Source organism: Mytilus galloprovincialis, chromosome 7, assembly GCF_965363235.1.
Source record: "Mytilus galloprovincialis chromosome 7, xbMytGall1.hap1.1, whole genome shotgun sequence".
Classification (NCBI taxonomy): domain Eukaryota; kingdom Metazoa; phylum Mollusca; class Bivalvia; order Mytilida; family Mytilidae; genus Mytilus; species Mytilus galloprovincialis.
In genome coordinates this window covers 89185404-89205843 of record NC_134844.1, presented here as the reverse complement: position 1 = coordinate 89205843, position 20440 = coordinate 89185404, and positions in this window count along the sequence as shown.

Sequence of the window (20440 nt, the reverse complement as noted above, 5' to 3'; positions counted from 1 at the left end):
ATATTTTTTTTAGGGGGAGGGGGGAGGTTCTATCTAGTTTTGGATATGCATGTACCAACCATTCATCTTTATATTATTTTTAGGGGGAGGGGGGAGGTTCTATCTAGTATTGGATATGCATGTACCAACCATTCATCTTTATATTATTTCTACGGGGAGGGGGGGGGGGTTCTATCTAGTATTGGATATGCATGTACCAACCATTCATCTTTATATTATTTCTAGGGGGAGGGGGGAGGTTCTATCTAGTTTTGGATATGCAGGTACCAACCATTCATTTTTATATTTTTTCTAGGGGGAGGGGGAGGTTCTATCTAGTTTTGGATATGCATGTACCAACCATTCATCTTTATATTATTTTTAGGGGGAGGGGGGAGGTTCTATCTAGTTTTGGATATGCATGTACCAACCATTCATTTTTATATTATTTCTAGGGGGAGGGGGAGGTTCTATCTAGTATTGGATATGCATGTACCAACCATTCATCTTTATATTATTTTTAGGGGGAGGGGGAGGTTCTATCTAGTTTTGGATATGCATGTACCAACCATTCATCTTTATATTATTTTCTTTGGGAGGGGGAGGTTCTATCTTGGTACAATTTTTAGCTGGGTATATATACTGTACAATGTTAATTTCATTTTAGTCGAATCATGAAGCAGAGCTTCTGTACATGTACCAGTCTGTTAAGTCATGGCTTAAATACAAACAATGTAGGCTTGCTTCATTTGAGCATGTTGAGGAACATGTAGTTGTAAATAACACTAAATCAGTGGCGGATCCAGAAATTGTCATAAGTGGAGGCCCATTGACTGTCTAAGTGGGCTCGCTCCAGTCATGCTTCAGTGATCACCTATATAATCAACCAAATTTTTCCCACAAAGCCCCTCCTAAATCCTCCTCTATTAATATTGCTTGTATTTATTTCGTAGTTTTATATAGTTGTTGGAACACCTCAAACACTATAGGCCCTAGAGACCAACAAATTACAGAATACATTTATACAAGTACCTGATATACAGTGACATATACTGTAAATTCAGAAATTATTGCGTGCATTTATTATTGCGATTTTGTTATTTTAGAATGTTTAGACTACAATGCGATTTTAATTTTTGCGAATTTGGGAAAAATCCTGTTGAATTCAAATAAAAATTTTCAAAATGCGAGTTTAAAGTATTGCGATTATAACCCTGTCGCATTTTCCAAATAATAAAAACATCGCAATAATTTCTGATTTTACAGTAGTTGTTAACATCTACTTTATTTGGTCTCTTGTAGCTAGTTGTCTCAAATGATTGGTAATCAAACCACATACATGTTGTATTATTTTTAATGAGGCCTGGAACTTTCCACGGATTTCTTGTTGCCACATAATAAAACAAAAGTTAGACAGTTTTGGACTCTACAATGCAACAGAAAATGTGTGTTCTTTTTTTGTTAAATGATTTAAAAAATGTACCAGTAGTATTTTTTCATGCCCCACCTACGATTATAGAGGGGCATTATGTTTTCTGGTCTGCGTCTGTTCGTTCGTCCGTCTTTCCCGCTTCATTCATCCGTTCGTTCGTTTGTCCGTTTGTTCCGCTTCAAGTTAAAGTTTTTGGTCAGGGTAGTTTTTGAAGTACGATCAACTTGAAACTTGGTACACATATTCGATAACTTAAATAGGATGTAATTTGATCACAACAATATCAAGATTTTAATTTGAAATAAAATTGGCTGTGTCATGCCAGAGTTATAGGATTTTAAAAGGGTAAGAATGGGGTACCCAACATACCAAAAGGGTAAGAATGGGGTACCCCAAACATGCCAAAAGGGTAAGAATGGGGTACCCCAACATGCCAAAAGGGTAAGAATGAGGTACCCCAAACATGCCAAAAGGGTAAGAATGGGGTACCCCAAACATGCCAAAAGGGTAAGAATGGGTACCCCAAACATGCCAAAAGGGTAAGAATGGGGTACCCCAAACATGCCAAAAGGGTAAGAATGGTGAACCACAAACATGCCAAAAGGGTAAGAATGGTGAACCCCAAACATGCCAAAAGGGTAAGAATGGGGTACCCCAAACATGCCAAAAGGGTAAGAAATGGTGAACCCCAAACATGCCAAAAGGGTAAGAATAGTGAACCCAAAACATGCCAAAAGGGTAAGAATGAGGTACCCCAAACATGCCAAAAGGGTAAGAAATGGGGTACCCCAAACATGCCAAAATGGTAAGAATGGGGTACCCCAAACATGCCAAAAGGGTAAGAATGGGGTACCCCAAACATGCCAAAATGGTAAGAATGGGGTACCCCAAACATGCCAAAAGGGTAAGAATGGTGAACCCCAAACATGCCAAAAGGGTAAGAATGGTGAACCCCAAACATGCCAAAATGGTAAGAATGGGGTACCCCAAACATGCCAAAAGGGTAAGAAATGGGGTACCCCAAACATGCCAAAAGGGTAAGAATGGGGTACCCCAAACATGCCAAAAGGGTAAGAATGGGTACACAAAACATGCCAAAAGGGTAAGAATGGGGTACCCCAAACATGCTAAAAAGGGTAAGAATGGGTACCCCAAACACGCCAAAAGGGTAAGAATGGGGTACCCCAAACATGCCAAAAGGGTAAGAATGATGAACCCCAAACACGCCAAATGGCGAATGACGTTAAATATTTGTGCAAATAACGTTAAAGAAAAACATTTTACTCCTTTTGATGCCAAGTAGTTACAAAATAAGATACGAGATATAAAATTAAGACTCATTTGATGCTAACTGTAGCGGAAACCATAACCCCTCCCCTGGAAGTTAAATGGTTGCTCCCATAAGCATGTAAGGAAATTGTTTATTGTTGATGTGGTTTTAAATTAAATATATATTTTAACAAAGGTTGGTGGACATGGTGTAGGGTATAATTCTTACAAATAGTATAAAAATACCAGAGTTCTCAAGGATGAAATTTTAAAAAATAGGCAGGAAAGGAGTTTTGAGTAAAAAAAAGGCAGGATAACACTTTCTGAAAAAAAAGTAAGTATAAACTAATAAAAAAAGGCAGGACTGAATAGAGTGAAAAATAAAAAAAAGCAGGACAGAGATTACAACTAAAGAAAAATGCAGGACAAAAATTCCCTCCCCCCCCCCCCTTTCCCCCATAAAAATCAAATGGTAGCTCCCTAACAGAAGTTCCCATGAAAACTTTGGTATAATAAATGTTCCTGTGAGAACAAATACCATATACTCTTTATTCCGTAAGGAACAAATACTGTAATATTTATTCCAATTGAAACAATATTACAGAATATTTCCTCCACTTGGAACTTATATTAAGAAGGAACTTCTATTCCGTGACAAGTTGATGCATTTTTCTTTTTGCTCCTGATTAAAATTGGTCATCATTTGTTTTTTCATTTATTGTTATTGTATATGTACATAAATCAGGCTGTACAGTGACCTATATGCATATATGGAGAATTACATTCATATAACAAATGGTTACATAAGAAAATCTATTAATATATAAAGATAAGAAGATGTGGTATGTACATGCTGTACCCAACAAACTTGTATCCTATATTTGTCTACTCATACTTTGCAAACGTGTACACGTTGTACTCAACAAACTTGTAATCTATATTTACCAACTTTACTTCTAGCTACCAGCTTGTACACGTTGTACTCAACAAACTTGTATCCTATATTTACCAACTTGTACTTCTAGCTTCCAGCTTGTACACGTTGTATTCAACTAACTTGTACCCTTTATTAACATCCTCGTACCTTTGCAAACTTGTACACGTTGTACTCAACAAACTTGTCATCTATATTTACCTACTCGTATTTCTAGCTACCAACTTGTACACGTTGTACTCAACAAACTTGTATCCTATATTTACCAACTTGTACTTCTACCAACTTGTACCCACTATTTTATGTTTATTTATATGCATTATAGTTGGTATTTTCTTTCTTATAATATTGCAACTTACACATAAAATTACAAAATAAAAATAAAACATTAAATGTTCTATATAACCTATTTAATGAAACACAAAAGTCAATAATGATAAAACAAAAGTTGGGTAAGAGTTTGTAGAAGTACGTCGTGTTCCCATTGAAATAGTAACAAATTATTCATCAGCCTAGATATAGGAAGATTTATCAAATTTTACTCTATCATGCTAAAGATATTTTGTATTTGAATGTACGACCCAATAGCACGGCTGTCATTCTGTTTATCGAGAAAAATGATCGTGAAAGAATAAGTAACGGTGGTCAACTATTGCGATTGGATCGTGCAAGATCTGGTATAGGATCGTGAATGAAATGTTATCGAGAAGACACATGCTCTGTCAGTAAATAATCTTATTTAATCAATTATTTATAAAGACAAATATTGGAAAAATAAAACTGTCTGTCAAAATAGTTCAACATTATGATCAGCATCCGAGAAAAATCAAGGCTTAAAACTACACCGTTTTAACAAAACTACAAAAGGCAGATTGCTCTTCGAAATTTCAGAGAAATAAAAATGTAAACAAACATGATTTTTTTTTTTAAATTCGTAAAGCATGAACTACTTTGTTCAATATTTCTGTTTAAAATAGTTCTTCAACTTATTTGATTTAGTTTAATTACAAACTTTGCAAAAACGGTAATATTTGTAAAAATTTTATCTTTCGGATCGTAAAAGATCGGGTACCGCATTTTGATGATCGTGAAAAGGATCGTGAAAGATCGGTTGTCGCTTATTCGTTATTGTAAAACATCCACGAAAACGATAAAATCTTTCTTTGAACAAATAATAATTTATATTTGTAATTGGTATAACAAAAGATTGGATTTGTATGACTTATTCCGCTTCCCTTTTGTTTTGGGCTATGATGGTTCAATGCCATTGGATCTGATTATTTGATAAAACCACTAAGACCACTAGTTTTCTTATAACAATATAAGTTCGTCTGTCCGTCCTGCATAAGTTTTATGTCGTTTGAAAAGTTAAGATCGTCTCGTCTGATTTCCATTAATTTTTATGGAGTCGTAATCTATAAAAGGAAGATCCTTGTTAATTTTTGCATAATTGGAAAAAAAAAATTGATAAAAGAAAACAGCAGGAAAACAACTGTCATATTCCATACTTGGCACAGGCATCTTTCTAAGAAAATGGTGAGTTAAATCTGGTTTTCTAGCCAGCTTATACGCCCAAATGTATGATTGTTTAATGTTCCGTAAGATGGCCAAATTGGGTGAGCAACCCATACAGACATAATTGGTTAACGTGGCACTCACAATTAAATCATACAAAGACGTCAACAAAATGATTTTGTAGTAGATAAAAGTCCGTGTGGTAAGTCTAATTACGGAGCCCCTTAAGGGTCATGTAAATATAATTATCATATACTTAGACTAAATAACATATAAATTTTACCGTATGATAATAGCATTAAATTGACGTAAATTCCATATTTTTCGAATTGGTGCTTAGCGGGCTGATATGAAAAGTTTATCACATGCTTCGATTGTTATCACATGCCTTTCCGTAACGTTATCACATGGCATTCCGGTAATACTCGGCCAATTCCGGAAAATGCACTTCAATGCTACGTTTTCAGTGAAAAACATTACAAAATAGTGTACAAAACAATTATTTGAATACTGGAAAGTATATTGTTTAAAATAATAAAAAAAATAAAAATAAAAAAAAAAAACAAACAAATTATTTAATAAATGCATTTTTTAAGTTTTTCTTAAATATAATTTAGAAAGTTTCCTTAAACGGTTGACTTTTCCAAACAATGATCATTAGGTATATTGTTGAATTATTTGTTGCCGATTCGTCCATATTAAAAATGTTTGTTTTCTCTCTCTCTGTTGAGTCATATGATAGAAAGATTTCATATTGAATGTATCAAATTTTGGGCCCGACGGCCGTGAACTTTTTTACTCTTTAAACTTCGGGAACCACATACAAGGATCAATATGTGAATCTGTTATTTTTCTCTACCGTTGAAGCATATGATAAAAAGATCATAACATGTATTTTTTCATATCGCATGTATTATCAGCCCTCGGTCAATATCAGCCCTCGAGCCGTGCGGCTCTTGGGCTGATATTGAACCTAGGGCTGATAATACATGCGATATGAAAAATGCCATGTAATAATCTGATAATATTTACGTTTGCCGGAGATTGCATCTGGTAGGGACCAGTTTGAAAAATCGTGCGCACGCCTTTTCAGCTTGTATGCACGACTTTCAAACTAGTGCGCATGACTTTCAAACAGGCTCTCACGCCTTTACAGCTCGTGTGCACGACTTTCAAACTTGTGCGCATGACTTTCAAATTGATGCGCATGACTTTCAAACTGGCACGCAGGAATTTCAAAATGGTGTGCACGACTTTCAAACTCGTCCTCACGACTTTCAAAATAGTGTACACGACTTTCTAAATTTAGCGCATGACTTTCAAGCACTGGTTCTCACGACTTTGAAACTCGTGCGAACACTAGTTTGAAAGTCGTGCGCACCAGTTTTTAAAAATTGTGCGCGGCAGTTTCCAAATGTTCTACGAGATTCAATCTGTTGCGCACCAGATTAAATCTCCGACAAACGAAAATATTTCTGTTTGCTTTGCACTTAAGGGGCTTCTTACATAATGACATACAGGTATACATTTTGACGATGAAATACAAAAAAAAAAGGAAAATATAAATATAAGGGTATGAAACAACACTATAAAACCTCATGTGTCCGAATCGCATCTCTGGACCCACCCATATAAGGAACGCAAAAAGCAAAACCATAACCTGAAAGCTGGATGCACATATACCGAACTATGCCAAGAGACATAAGATCAAATGGGACATACATTGTAAACGTACAAAGACAATTAAAAGGTAAAACTGTAAAGGTAGATAAAATGCTATACAATCAGTACCTAGAATCTATAACGCAAGACCATCTTGTATTATTTGGTAAGTAGACACATTGGATGTTCGGTGTGTACTGATTGATATTTTAGTCTTAGATATATGATTTTTTCATTAGTTGTTATTGGCTTTGAACTAGCTGTCAGTAACTGCGAGTACTCTCAGATCTGTACTTAGTGTCTTTTTGTTGTTGTTATAGATGAGGGATGAATATATACCGTGCCAAGTCCTGTCTGTGTTTTTGTTTGATGTTTTTCTTTGTATCGATCTGATTAGTTAAACCTTTACAACTGAGTTTTATAGTTTGTTCTTATGGTGTGCTGTTACACCACTGTCCAAGGTTAGGGGTGGATTGAGCACTCACAAACATGTTTTACCCCGCCACATTCTTTATGTGCCTGTCCCAAGTCAGGATCCTGTAGTTCAGCGGTTGTCTTTGGTTCACGGCTGTCATATTTGTTTTTCGAAAATTGTTTTGTTATAGATTAGGCCGTTAGTTTTCTCAATTGAATTGTTTCATATTTTTCATGTCGGGGACATTTATAGCTGACTATACGGTATGAGTTTTTCTCATTGTTGAAGGCCGTACCGTTGCCTATAATTTCTTACATCCCCTTTATTTGAACTTTGGTGGATAGTTGTCTCATTGGCAATCATACCACATCTCCTTATTTTTATACTGAATATCATTTTATTATGTCTTGAAACTTTCCAATGAACTTTTTTATACCGAGATATTCTTACACAAAACCCTGGCTCATAATTTTTTTGCTAAGGCACTGATAACGTTTTACAAACTCTGTGTAGCAGCACCAAGCTTCTGAAAATCGTATGGGTTGAGAAATGTATGCTCCATACGCGGATAAAGTTGGTAAATCGCTGCTAAGGTAAGGAACATTTATAATTTCAAAATTGAAATCATCAAGTTTGTCATAGGCTCTGAGATGACCGCTGAAGTGAAATTCAGGGTATATGTCTAAAAATGAGGCAGAGGAAGCTGTGTATGTGGTTTCTGTAATCTCTAATTCATGACTTTTAATGGGACCTAATCAGAAAAGTTTGTATTGTTTATGGAAAGAACATCTTCATTACACCTGTATATACAATTAAATGATATAGCTTATTTGATCTAACCCTTACGAAAACAAAACGTACCTATTAAGATATTTCCAGGGGAAGACCACCAGACCATCTCTCGACTCAATCATTAGTGGATGCATTACGCATTATATATACATGTACAAAGAGATTTTACTTTTCGACAATTTACGCTCCAGTTGGTCTTATTAACTTGGATGCCTTGTTACATGTAGCATTGTAGAATAAATGATCAAATGATCATACGTACTCGTATCGTCCTGTATATGCATGTGATATTTGCCACTGTACGTTCAACAAGCAACAATAAGTTTATATTACTTTATCAATTAATTTCACCGAACTACTGAAAAATATAGTTTCCAAGTGTCTCATTCGCAGCATCACTTTTAAGGTAATCCGCTTTTTCATTCATTTTTGTTGATTTCAATTGATGTGTTGTCGTAAAAACGCACTTTACCGTATTGAGCCATCGGACTTTAGCGTGGTCCATTTAATAACACAGACCATCGTACTTTGGCGTATCAAACCATCGCACATTAGCGTAGACCATCGCACATTAGCGTAGACCATCGCATTTTAGCGTGACCATCGCACTTTAGAGTCCTACGTATATTTATATATCACAAAAAAAAAAGGATAAACATACGTTCTTAGTAAACAAATGCATGCTTCAACTAATTACAAGTATATCAACTGGTAAAAGAAATGCTGTTTTTTTATCATTAAGTCCGGTCATGCCTTGTCTTTCACGAGCAAAATAATGCGTTGAATGATTTGTCACGACCAATTTTGATTAAAAATCAACTATAATTTACTTTTTTAAAATTAATATGAACTTTTTCAAGTAATAACATACTTTTATTTTACTGGACTATCTGATACATTAAAGCTTAAGTTTCAAATATATCATGATATATTGGATTATGAACATTATGAATACAAAACGTGATTTTTCTTAATGATTCTCGTAGGATTGCGTGTCGCCTTTTGTGTTTTCTTAAAAAGTACTACATTTTTCTTTAACTAAGTGCACATTATTATTAAGGCAGTTGAATCATTTTGACAAACATATTTTTTTCTGATTTGTTCCACCTTTTGAAAATACAGCAAATTTTTCACAGATTTGGAAGTAGAATAATACTTAATTGCATTCACGATCCGATCGCAATACTTGACCACCGTTAGTTATTCTTTCACGATCATTTCTCTCGATATACCGAATTACACCCGTGAATAGAAGCACCATAAGAACCGGTACCATAAGATACGTTTTGTAATCTAAATAACAGCATTTACTTGTACACACATTTTATGTAGGTATGTTATGTTTTAGCTATTGAATAAGCAAGTCGGTATATGTCACTTAAATTTCACGGCTCCGGTGACCCTACTTCACCCGAGCGACGTACGAGTTCTGGTTAATGGGTCATCCCGACCGTGCAGATGAAATGATATATACCGATTTGATTGGTCAATAACTGTTTTATAAAACATTACACCATCAATTTACATGAACGTTTTGGAAATATTTGGACGAGATTCAATCCACGTCTCCCGGGAAAGTTTTCTGTTCGGGTAAAGAAAGGTGAAAATACGCATTTAAGTGGTAAAAGGTTGGTAACTTTCAAATAAAAACTTATTTATAAGTAGGCTTTCTCTTAAATTGTTACAGTATTTATATGTAGGCTTTCTCCTAAATTGTTACAGTATTTATCTGTAGGCTTTCTCCTAAATTGTTACAGTATTTATCTGTAGGCTTTCTCCTAAATTGTGACAGTACTTATCTGTAGGCTTTCTCCTAAATTGTTACAGTATTTATCCGTAGGCTTTCTCCTAATTGTTACAGTATTTATCTGTAGGCTTTCTCCTAAATTGTTACAGTATTTATCTGTAGGCTTTCTCCTAAATTGTTACAGTAAAATTGAGAATGGAAATGGGGAATGTGTCAAAGAGATAACAACCCGACCATAGAGCAAACAACAACAGAAGGTCACCAACAGGTCTTCAATGCAACGAGAAATTCTCGCACGTATTTATCTGTAGGCTTTCTCCTAAATTGTTACAGTATTTATCTGTAGGCTTTCTCTTAAATTGTTACAGTATTTATATATATGTAGGCTTTCTCCTAAATTGTTACGCTTGAATGAGGACGAATCAAATACAACTGATATTGCCAGAAAAGTCAGAGACCAGACACATATAATTGAAGATTACATTTTGACGGATGGAAGAGGTGTGTGTACATATGGAATATTTAAAAAAAAAAAACGCCAAGTTATAATGTGTTGTCTGTTTTATATATATTTGTGTCGCTTGACAATTTATATTATAGTTCAGGCGACACATACATTTTGTATTTAACACTTCTGTCGTATTGCGCATATTTGTCTCCCTGTCTTCACCAGCTGCTCACTGAAATCCACTTTACAAATTCAGTAGACTATAATGATTTCCTGCACAAAATTTTGACAACTGCATTTAATGAAGTAGAAATTTAACCAGCAATCGGTGATTAACAAAAAAATAAATGTATTCAATGAATGCAGCATTTATACAAGCAATTGGTGATTCGGAAAGAAAAAAAAGCATCAACTTATTTCTGTATTTACAATATTTAACAAAGAGGCGAAAGATACCAGAGGGACATTCAAACTTATAAGTCGAAAATAAACTGACAACGCCATGACTAAAAAAGCAAAAGACCAACAGACAAACTATAATACACAAACCTAACATAGAAAACTAAAGCCTGAGCAACACAAACCCCACCAAAATCTGGGAATGATCTCAGGTGCTCCGGAAGGGTAAGCAGATTCTGCTCCACATGTAGCACCCGTCGTGTTGCTATGTAAGTATAAATCCGGTTATAAGTCTAATTCGGTAGGTCACATTGTAGTTACGATATCAGGTGCTCCGGAAGAGTAAGCAGATCCTGCTCCACATGTAGCACCCGTCGTGTTGCTATGTAAGTATAAATCCGGTAATAAGTCTAATTCGGTAGGTCACATTGTAGTTACGATATCAGGTGCTCCGGAAGAGTAAGCAGATCCTGCTCCACATGTAGCACCCGTCGTGTTGCTATGTAAGTATAAATCCGGTTATAAGTCTAATTCGGTAGGTCACATTGTAGTTACGATATCAGGTGCTCCGGAAGGGTAAGCAAATCCTGCTCCACATGTAGCACCCGTCGTGTTGCTATGTTAGTATAAATCCGGTTATAAGTCTAATTCGGTAGGTCACATTGTAGTTACGATATCAGGTGCTCCGGAAGAGTAAGCAGATCCTGCTCCACATGTAGCACCCGTCGTGTTGCTATGTAAGTATAAATCTGGTAATAAGTCTAATTCGGTAGGTCACATTGTAGTTACGATATCAGGTGCTCCGGAAGAGTAAGCAGATCCTGCTCCACATGTAGCACCCGTCGTGTTGCTGTGTAAGTATAAATCCGGTAATAAGTCTAATTCGGTGGGTCACATTCGGAATAAGTGGGTGCAATTGTAGTTACGACATTAGGAACATATCCCAGTGGCGGATCCAGAGGGGCGTAGAGAGCGTACGCCCCCCCCCCCCCCCCTTTGCTCGGACTTTTTCTTTTTTTTTGTAAAATGATTAATCAGACTAGACTTCGTGAACTTTGCCATTTCCCGTGTACTACTATTTAATTTTTATGCGACAATTCTTGACTTATAAAGATATTTTTCGCTGGAATTTACTGATTATCAAAGTCACGTGATTCGCTATGGTGGAGTTGATCTGCAGTGCGTCGAGTAAAACGTCTCTCGGTCATTTTGAAATTCAAATTACAGTAACACATTGCGTAGGCTGAGGATGACAATCATGACACCTTCAAAGCGACTCAGAATTTAGCAAGAACATATTGACCTCTATTTCATTATTCAACCAAACAGAAAGTAATGCTCTATAGACTATTACATTCTCATGAAAGAAAAGTTCCACAGCGATATTATCTAACTACGGAAAAATATTTAACTCCAAACGCCCCAGCCTTTTTTAAAATAATATAGCTAAATAATGATCCCCAGTCAGTATAAGCTCTATATAGATTTAAAGTCGTAAGTACGAACCATTTGATTTGAGGAGACAGTCTTAGATATTTGAGAGAAAAAAAATTGACTCTGATTTTTGCCTTAAACAAAAATTCTGGACGCAAAACAAAAATCTTGTCCACTTTTTTGCTATTAGAAACGAGAATTATTTAGCATTAAATGAACATGATGAATAAAAGCGGGCATATTTTCTTGTGGCAGGGGTTTTCATGTCTGACCGGAATGTCTGTTTCGACGAACTGATATATATGGAATACTTTTTTCAAAACCAGACTGCAACCTGCCCGCTGGGTGTGGCCTTTGTGTCTCCATTTGTCGGCTGTCATTCATAAATCATTTCAGACTCATTCTTAGCCTTTGATTGATTTGGAACCCTTTCTTCCCTTAATGTTGTTGGTGAAACATATCAACCAAACATTTAGATAAAAATTGCTTGTTTGTCTTTTTTAACTCGTGTCGGTCGTATTTCAAATTCAATCGAATAGCCCATCGTATATCTTGTTAACAACAAGAAATCTTTGAGGTTGTTCTAACTTAACTTACAACATACGTGCGAGAATTTTCCATGTCTATGTTTTACTGACAAATCCAACATTAAATGTATCAGTACATAGCTTTGGATCCATACTATCGTTTTATGATAGACAATTAATAGGGAGAATACAGCATCGAAAATGTCCAACCCTTACACCTTAACAGCAACTAAAAAATATGCATGTCCCCCGCCAGGAACCGTTTAAAAAGTGCATATTTCACTTATTTTATGTTTTTAGTCCTAAAAAGGGTCCAAAAAAATTTCGTCTCGCTCCGCTCGGCGATCTTTAAAAACTACGCCCCCTCTTTCAAAAATCCTGGATCCGCCCCTGTATCCGCTATCATTTGTAAAACGGATATTCCCTAACGGTCAACAAACTCATGATGGCGTCCGAAAAACTTAAGTAGTGATGATTTTATCTTCACTACTTGGAACTCTTGGTTTAATGGCTTCTTTGTGAGCAGCAACCGGGGCCTCTATCAAGGAAATGCAAGTCCTGGAGTATCGTATCAACTGGGAGATGCATACTCCGTATACAGGCGCCGCTGGAGTGCTGCTACATAAAAATAGAAAATTCACAATTGAGAAGCTGAAATTAGCCCTTTTGTCGTAAAGTTTTGTTTTCAACTGACCCTTATTGTGTGTTTCCAGATGTAAGTCAACATATAAGGCACACGTAACTGTTTCTGTTGTATCCTTTATCTTAAGTTCGATGGGATGTATGCGTTCGACTTAGTCACTTAATTTTTATTTTTTTAGTGAGAGAACATCATCTGTATAGCGGAAAGTAAAGTTAAAGGATACTGCTAACTTGTTTTCTTTATTCCTTAGAAGTTCCTGTATGAAGTCAGCTTCATATGAACAAAGGAACAAGTCGGCAAGAAGAGGGGCACATGTACAGTGTGTTTCCATGTTGTTAATCAAGAAACCAAGCATCTTGATATAAATGTCAGTTATAGAGAATATTTTGTTTGAGTGAATTTTAACAAAGTAGGATTTGTCCCTCACTAAGACAAGATACTTGTATATACGTTGGCCATTCTTTTTTATGAAACAAAGCAGGACCAACTCTTTCAATTTGTCTTTTAGTTTGAAATGTGGAATACGTGTGCAAAGTGCAGAAAAGTCAAATCAAATGTGTTAATACTATTGCAAGATGAAAGAGATCCAGTTCTTCATGTTTGGTTGAAATTCCAAAGGAACATACATTGTAGAACAGGACTATAAGTATCCAGGATTTCCTTTTAGTAAGTATCGTGGGGGTATATATGTTGAGTTTCCAAATGAATTGTCAACACCTAATTCATCTATTAAGCAGTATATGTAATCTGATTTACACACAAAAACAATGTAATTAATCCATGATAACATGTTCGATAAAGTATTTAACAAATCTCGTTGGGTTGCTGTCTCATTGGTGTATGTATGCCTAAAGCCTCAGTCACACCTTACCGGATAACTCGAACGGACGCCTAACGGATAACTTTTTTTCAATCCGTTCATGTCCGTAAGACGTCCGTTCTTATCCGTTAGACGTCCGTTCATATCCGTTGCATATCCGTTAAGCGTACGTTTTATCCGTCGGCGTCCGTTCTGTCCGGTGGAAAATTTTGAGCATGTTCAAAACTTTGAACGGACGTCCAACGGATAAAATGTCCGTTGAACGTCCGTTAAGCGTCCGTTTTGTACGGTACTCGTCCGTTTGGTTTCCGTTTTGTATCCGTTACGTGTCCGTTATGCATCCGTTGGAGGTCTGGAAGATGAATTCACCAACGGACTTCTACCGGACGTTTGACGGATAAAACGGATGTTGAACGGATGAGAAACGGACTTCTACCGGACGTATAACGGATAAAACGGATGATGAACGAATCTGAAACGGATAAATGCCAATTGAAAATTTCGCGTCAAAAATGCCAATTATTGGTATGTCAGATTTCTTAAGGTTCATGAATTCTTATTATTCATAATGGATCTTAGAGTATAGGCACGTTTTCACAATCAAGCAGATTTTATTCAGGCCAGACACTGCCCTTTGGTGGAATTTTGAAGAATAAACCAAAACCAGTTACACAGAAACATTTTGAATATATATGCGATTAACATGTATTATTATTGTCGCCTTTGATTTGTCCGTATATCTTGTTCATCCGTTTTATCCGGTACGCTTCCGTTAGGTGTCCGTTTTATGCGGTACTCGTCCGTTGGGTGTACGTTCGACATCCGTTCTGTCCGGTACGTGTCCGTTTCTCGTACGTTTCATATCCGGTGTGTGTCCGTTATGCAGCCGTTACACGTCCGTTTTATTCGGTCAGTACATCAACGGACTCCCAACGGATAACAATTTTGTCAACGGACAACTTTTATTTTCATCCGTTAGGCGTCCGTTCGTGCTATCAGGTAAGGTGTGACCGAGGCTTTACGTATTATTTTATTAAAAACATATTAATTAAAATGGGCAATTGAAGAAATCTATAAATACATTTTTATTTCATTTAAACGCGTAAAAAAGAGTTTACCGCAAACGTTTTATATTTATGTAATCGTGCACTAGATCTTTGCGATCAATACTATCAGATTATTACATGGCATTTTTTATATCGGATGTATCATCAGCCCAAGGTTCAATATCAGTTAAAGAGTCAAATGCTCGAGGGTTGATATTGATCCAAGGGCTGATAATACATCCGATATGAAAACTTACATGTTATGATCTTTTTATCAGATGCTTCAACAATGGAAGAAAATTACAGTTTAATATATCGATCCTTTTAAGTGGTTTTCAAATAGAAGTTCATAAAGTGAAAAGTGTACGGATGACGTACGCCAAATGTAATACATCCGATATGAATGATATGAAAATGACATGTGATGATCTTTTTATTATATACTTCAGGATAAGAAATACAGACAAGAACTATATTTAAATATATGCATTTATTGTATCATTTGTTTTGCATTTTACATCAAATATCTTGCTGTTTTCTTATATTTGTTTTGTATCATACTAAGTTAGTTTTTTTCACTGAAAACGTACCGTTGAGGTAAATTTTCCGGAATTTGCCGAGTGACGTCCCTTGCGATAACGTTACATATCGAGCCAGAATATGAAGCTAAATGTCGAATGAGCGTAGCAATAATAACCGGAAGCATTTTTTTTTTAATCCAGCCTACTTAGCACCATTTCGGAAAATATGGAATTCACGTAAATTTAATGCTGTGCATGATCATATTGTAAAAAATATAAGTTATTTACTCTAAGTATATATGATACAAAAAATTTATCGTTCCACAGTGGTTTTGCTCCTCGTAAAGTCGAGTACCATGACAAAGACTATCGAACAAGCTTCTTAATTATAGTACATAATGTAACGTGATATGTATACATATTTTGTAGGGGATTGGGAATGGAGTTTTTCAGTCCCCTCCCCATAACGATCAGCAATTTCGAATATAGCAGTTTTTTTATGATCTCTCTCTCTCCTCCTCCTCCTCCTCCTCTCTGACGGAGTAGAATTTCATTTGCGAGCTAATTTCGATTTACGACAGTAAGTAAATGCATTTACAAAACCAAACTATCATTTACAGCGCGGGAGTCGCATTAATTAGTCCATCGATAATGGATGTTATAGATAATGCATATTTTAAGGTTTTTCTTGTCGTAGAACACACCGAGGGTGTCAGGATTGATCAAATGAAAGACCGAACCTTAAAATATGCATTATCTGACCTATATACCGTCGAAAAATATTCTTTTTACAATTTTACAGATATTTCTATTTTATTTTACCGATCATTAAAGTGGGAGATTCTGCTCAAATTATTTTGGTTATAACCACCCCTAACATTTAAATTATAATGTATATGCAAATAAGGTAAAAATAATTCACTAAAATAAAACTCACTAATTTAAAAGATATAAAAGTGTGTTATCATTGTCCATTATATGAAAAGAAAATCCGCATTACGACCATGGATGACATAGATTTGTTAGAGTGAGACCCGATTTTTCTTACGCAAAGTTCGTATTCTCAAGTAAGTGAAGAAAAAGAAAGTGACATTCTAAGTTATTTTGATTTAAAACCAAGTGATAATAATTTGGAAATTATTCGTCATCAGTTTAGACACGGCCAAACAGAGACAGTTAAATCCCTTCAAAACAAGATGGAGGAATCGGTGCTGAAAAATTCAGTCAAAAAATATAAATGGGTTACAATGCTTTCAATAGTTGGCAAGCCGAGCGCCGTTTACGTCCGATATCAGATAATTTAGGAATTCCTCCGAATTGTTTGCAAAAGGATTTGGTACATGGTACATATCCGTCCAACAGTATTTATGACCTGTTTTCCTCAATGCAACCCAAGTTGAAGGGTGACTGGGGTATAGAAATATGGTCACTTGGTCTTCTCCCGACCGGCAGTAAAACGCTTGCCGAAGTGGGGCGTCCGTTTGGCTGTGCGGTATGTATCAAGTTAGCAGTCACGTCCGGTCAGAAGGAGGGCGTTAAATCCGATGCCTCGTGTAAAGAGAGTGCCACGCTCACGTTAAGAACCCTTGCAACAACTTTTTGAGGGGTCCGTGGGTGGCCTGTTGCAAGGCAAAATTTCTGTCCTTATCCAATATACCCTCATTTTCCAGTGGCAGTCCAAATTTCCCCGACCATCATCCTAGATGGCCTCTATTGTATCAACCTACCTATAGTATTTATTTTTAACTTGTTCTCGTCCTGAATATGCATGAAATATTTGCCACTGGACGTTGAGCAACCAACAATCAATCAATCCTCAATACAGGGATATATTCGTCATCAGAAATCGTCCAGTATTAACTTCTTCACGGATCCCGAATTTCTTAGGGCTATACAAGATTTAGATGCTGTCATGAAAGAAGGGGCAACTCAAGGTCTAGGTGCAAAAACGCGCAAGCAGGCTGATGTGATATCGGTAGATGAAGAAACGTCATTATACGATAAGGGTATTCTTGGCGTGGATAATCCCTAACAACTTTTCGACACATTGCTTTGTTTATGTGGTTTACATTTTGTATTTATATAAGGGAAGGCACTGGACACCGACGACTCAGACTTAATTCCAATCCGCAAATAACTGGCCCGTTTCAAGATAAGGATTCTAAATTAAGATACCTGTTGTACAAAGAGGATGTTTCAAAAGCTAACGCGGGTGGCCTAAAGCACAGAAAAGTTGTTTCGAAATGTGTCCGAGCATTTGAAAACCCGGAAAACAGAAATAAATGTATTGTAACAGTATTTGAAAAGTACAAGTACTTTGGTAAGTAGCTTTTTATTTATTAATAACTTTATAAAAACGGGGGGGGGGGGGGTGATTTAACGCGTTTATGCTTTTCAACACTTTAAAAAAAAAACCCGACAAATGGTATTCCTTGTACGTTAAACTGAAGATAAAAGAGGGGAGAAAAAAACAGAGGAACATTCAAACTCCTAGGTAATAAAATGACAACGCAAGTGGTATTCCCTCCCCCTAATTATACTTTTTATACTTTTAAGCCGTCTCTGTACCGATTTCCTTATAAAGGTTGCTATAAATTTTCCAATACGAGTCCACAGGATTTCATACTGTTTTCTTTAATACATCTTCTCATCGTGCTTCAATAAATATGATAAAATCTTAAATATTTTTTTATCTAATCTATAACATAATTTCTTTTTTACAGCTTATTTCCTAATGCATGTAGGTTAATACATTGGTTAGCTTGTTTGCCCTGTTACATATATTGTAGTTGGGATAACTTTCAATCAAATTTAAATATATACTTGTTTAATAATACAATATCGATTGCAGATGTCAATCTTAATTACAATGCTTCAGCTTACATTTATACAAACAAATTAAGTAAGCCAGCCAAAGTGTTACTCCACAAGCAATAAGAAATTAGCTGTAATTCATCTATAATTAAAATCATCTTTACATTATTTCATTATGTGTGTTTGAAGTGAAATTTTACATAAAGTTTTCTTTTATTTCAGTCCAGCTAATGGAGGATAGGATTGTTTCTACTACCTAACATCTTTAAAACATATCAGAGATGGACAATGGTATAGCAACAGTCCTATTGGACACAACACTTTACAAGGCACTGTGAAACGGTTGTGCACAAGTATTGGAGTCAGGACTGACAGGAAAGCGCACAAACCATAGCCTCCGAGCATCTGCAGCAACACGCCTTTAATGCTGGCATAGAAGAACAACGTGTTGCCGAAACAACAGGTAATATAATAGTAGAATGAAACATTATAATTTCTAGTCTTTTCTTTTCAATATTCTTATTTATCCAACACAAAATGGAATAAAAAAAAACACGAAGGTATTCCTTGTCTGCGTGATATTACCCAATTCCGTTCTTTTCCCCAGTTTTTTTTTTTCTATTACTTTAAAAGAGAACAGATGATTGTAAGAAAAATGTATAATTATCTATGTACAGAGACTTCAGGAAACTTGTTATCAAGATAAATGATTGCATCTGTCACGACCACGATATTTCGGGTAATCAGATCTACCATTTCTCGTCCGATCGTCTGTTTGTCCGTCATGCTTGAGTTACTTCTCTAAATTTTGAATATTATTTTATTTCTTGTATTGTGATGTTGAATATGCAGTTCAATAAAAAAAAAGTGCTAACTTAAATACAAAAATAATTAACCTTTGTATTGCAGGTCATCGTAGTAATGCAGTTAAAGTATACGAAAGAACTTATGGCGATCAACAAATAGAGGCATCGAATATTTTATATGGATTAAGACCGTCAAACGGAAGTAAGAAGGCAAAACCATCAGCAGCTGCAGGTGCACCAGTTGGTAGTGCTTCGGTTGAATGTTCAACAGACGAGAGTGACAAGAAAACTGTGACTTGCAACTTTTCTTCTTTTCCTTCAACTTTTCGTTATGATCAATTTATGTAAAATAAAATGAATTAAATCTGTTAACAACCAGTTAAAGTAGTTTTTTGATTAGGATAAAATAATGACCTGTGACATGGAGCACATTGTATTGAAAAATGGTATCGTCCGGGTTGATTCTGAAAAAGAATGACCTATCGTTCTGAAAGAAAATAACTCCATATAGGTATATAAGACCGTAAAAACTAGGCAGTGGTTATTTGTCCGGCTAGCCGGACAAATAGTCAAAAATGTCTATTCATCCGGCAATCCGGACTAATAGCATTTTTACGGGTTTTCGCTATTTGTCCGGCCAAAAATATAATGATAAAAAAAAGTAAACTTTACTTTTGATTCAGATTTTTTTAAAGGAATTAGGGGAGGGGGTTTAGGGGGGACAAACATTATTCTCTTTTTTGTTGTTCTGCCTATGAATTTCTTGTAAGGTAAATAGTCGGGCAAATGATTATTGGCTTCATTAAACATCTATGATTTTAAAAGATCCTAAATGTATTGTTGTTGTGAAGTTTGGTTAAAGTAAGGTCTTCAAATGATTATGCAAGATTCTTCATTAAAATTGTTCTGCGATTTATAATTCATAGGGAATCAGAGAAAATGGTAGGCACGTGTAACCTGTCCTGAAAAGTAGGATTTTGTTTTCGATAGATTTTTTTATTGAAAAACTAGAGGCTCTCAAGAGCCTGTATCGCTCACCTGACTCTACTTGGGTTTTTGAAATCATATAAAAACAGATAAAATTTGGATACAAAGTAACAACACTTGGCCAGCACCTCATAAGGAAAGACTATTCATGCTATGTTTGATTTCATTCCATTCCCTGGTTCTCTAGAAGAAGACTTTTGTATGCATTTCCCAAAGGGTCCTATGTTAAACTAAGCTTCCCACTGGCAGC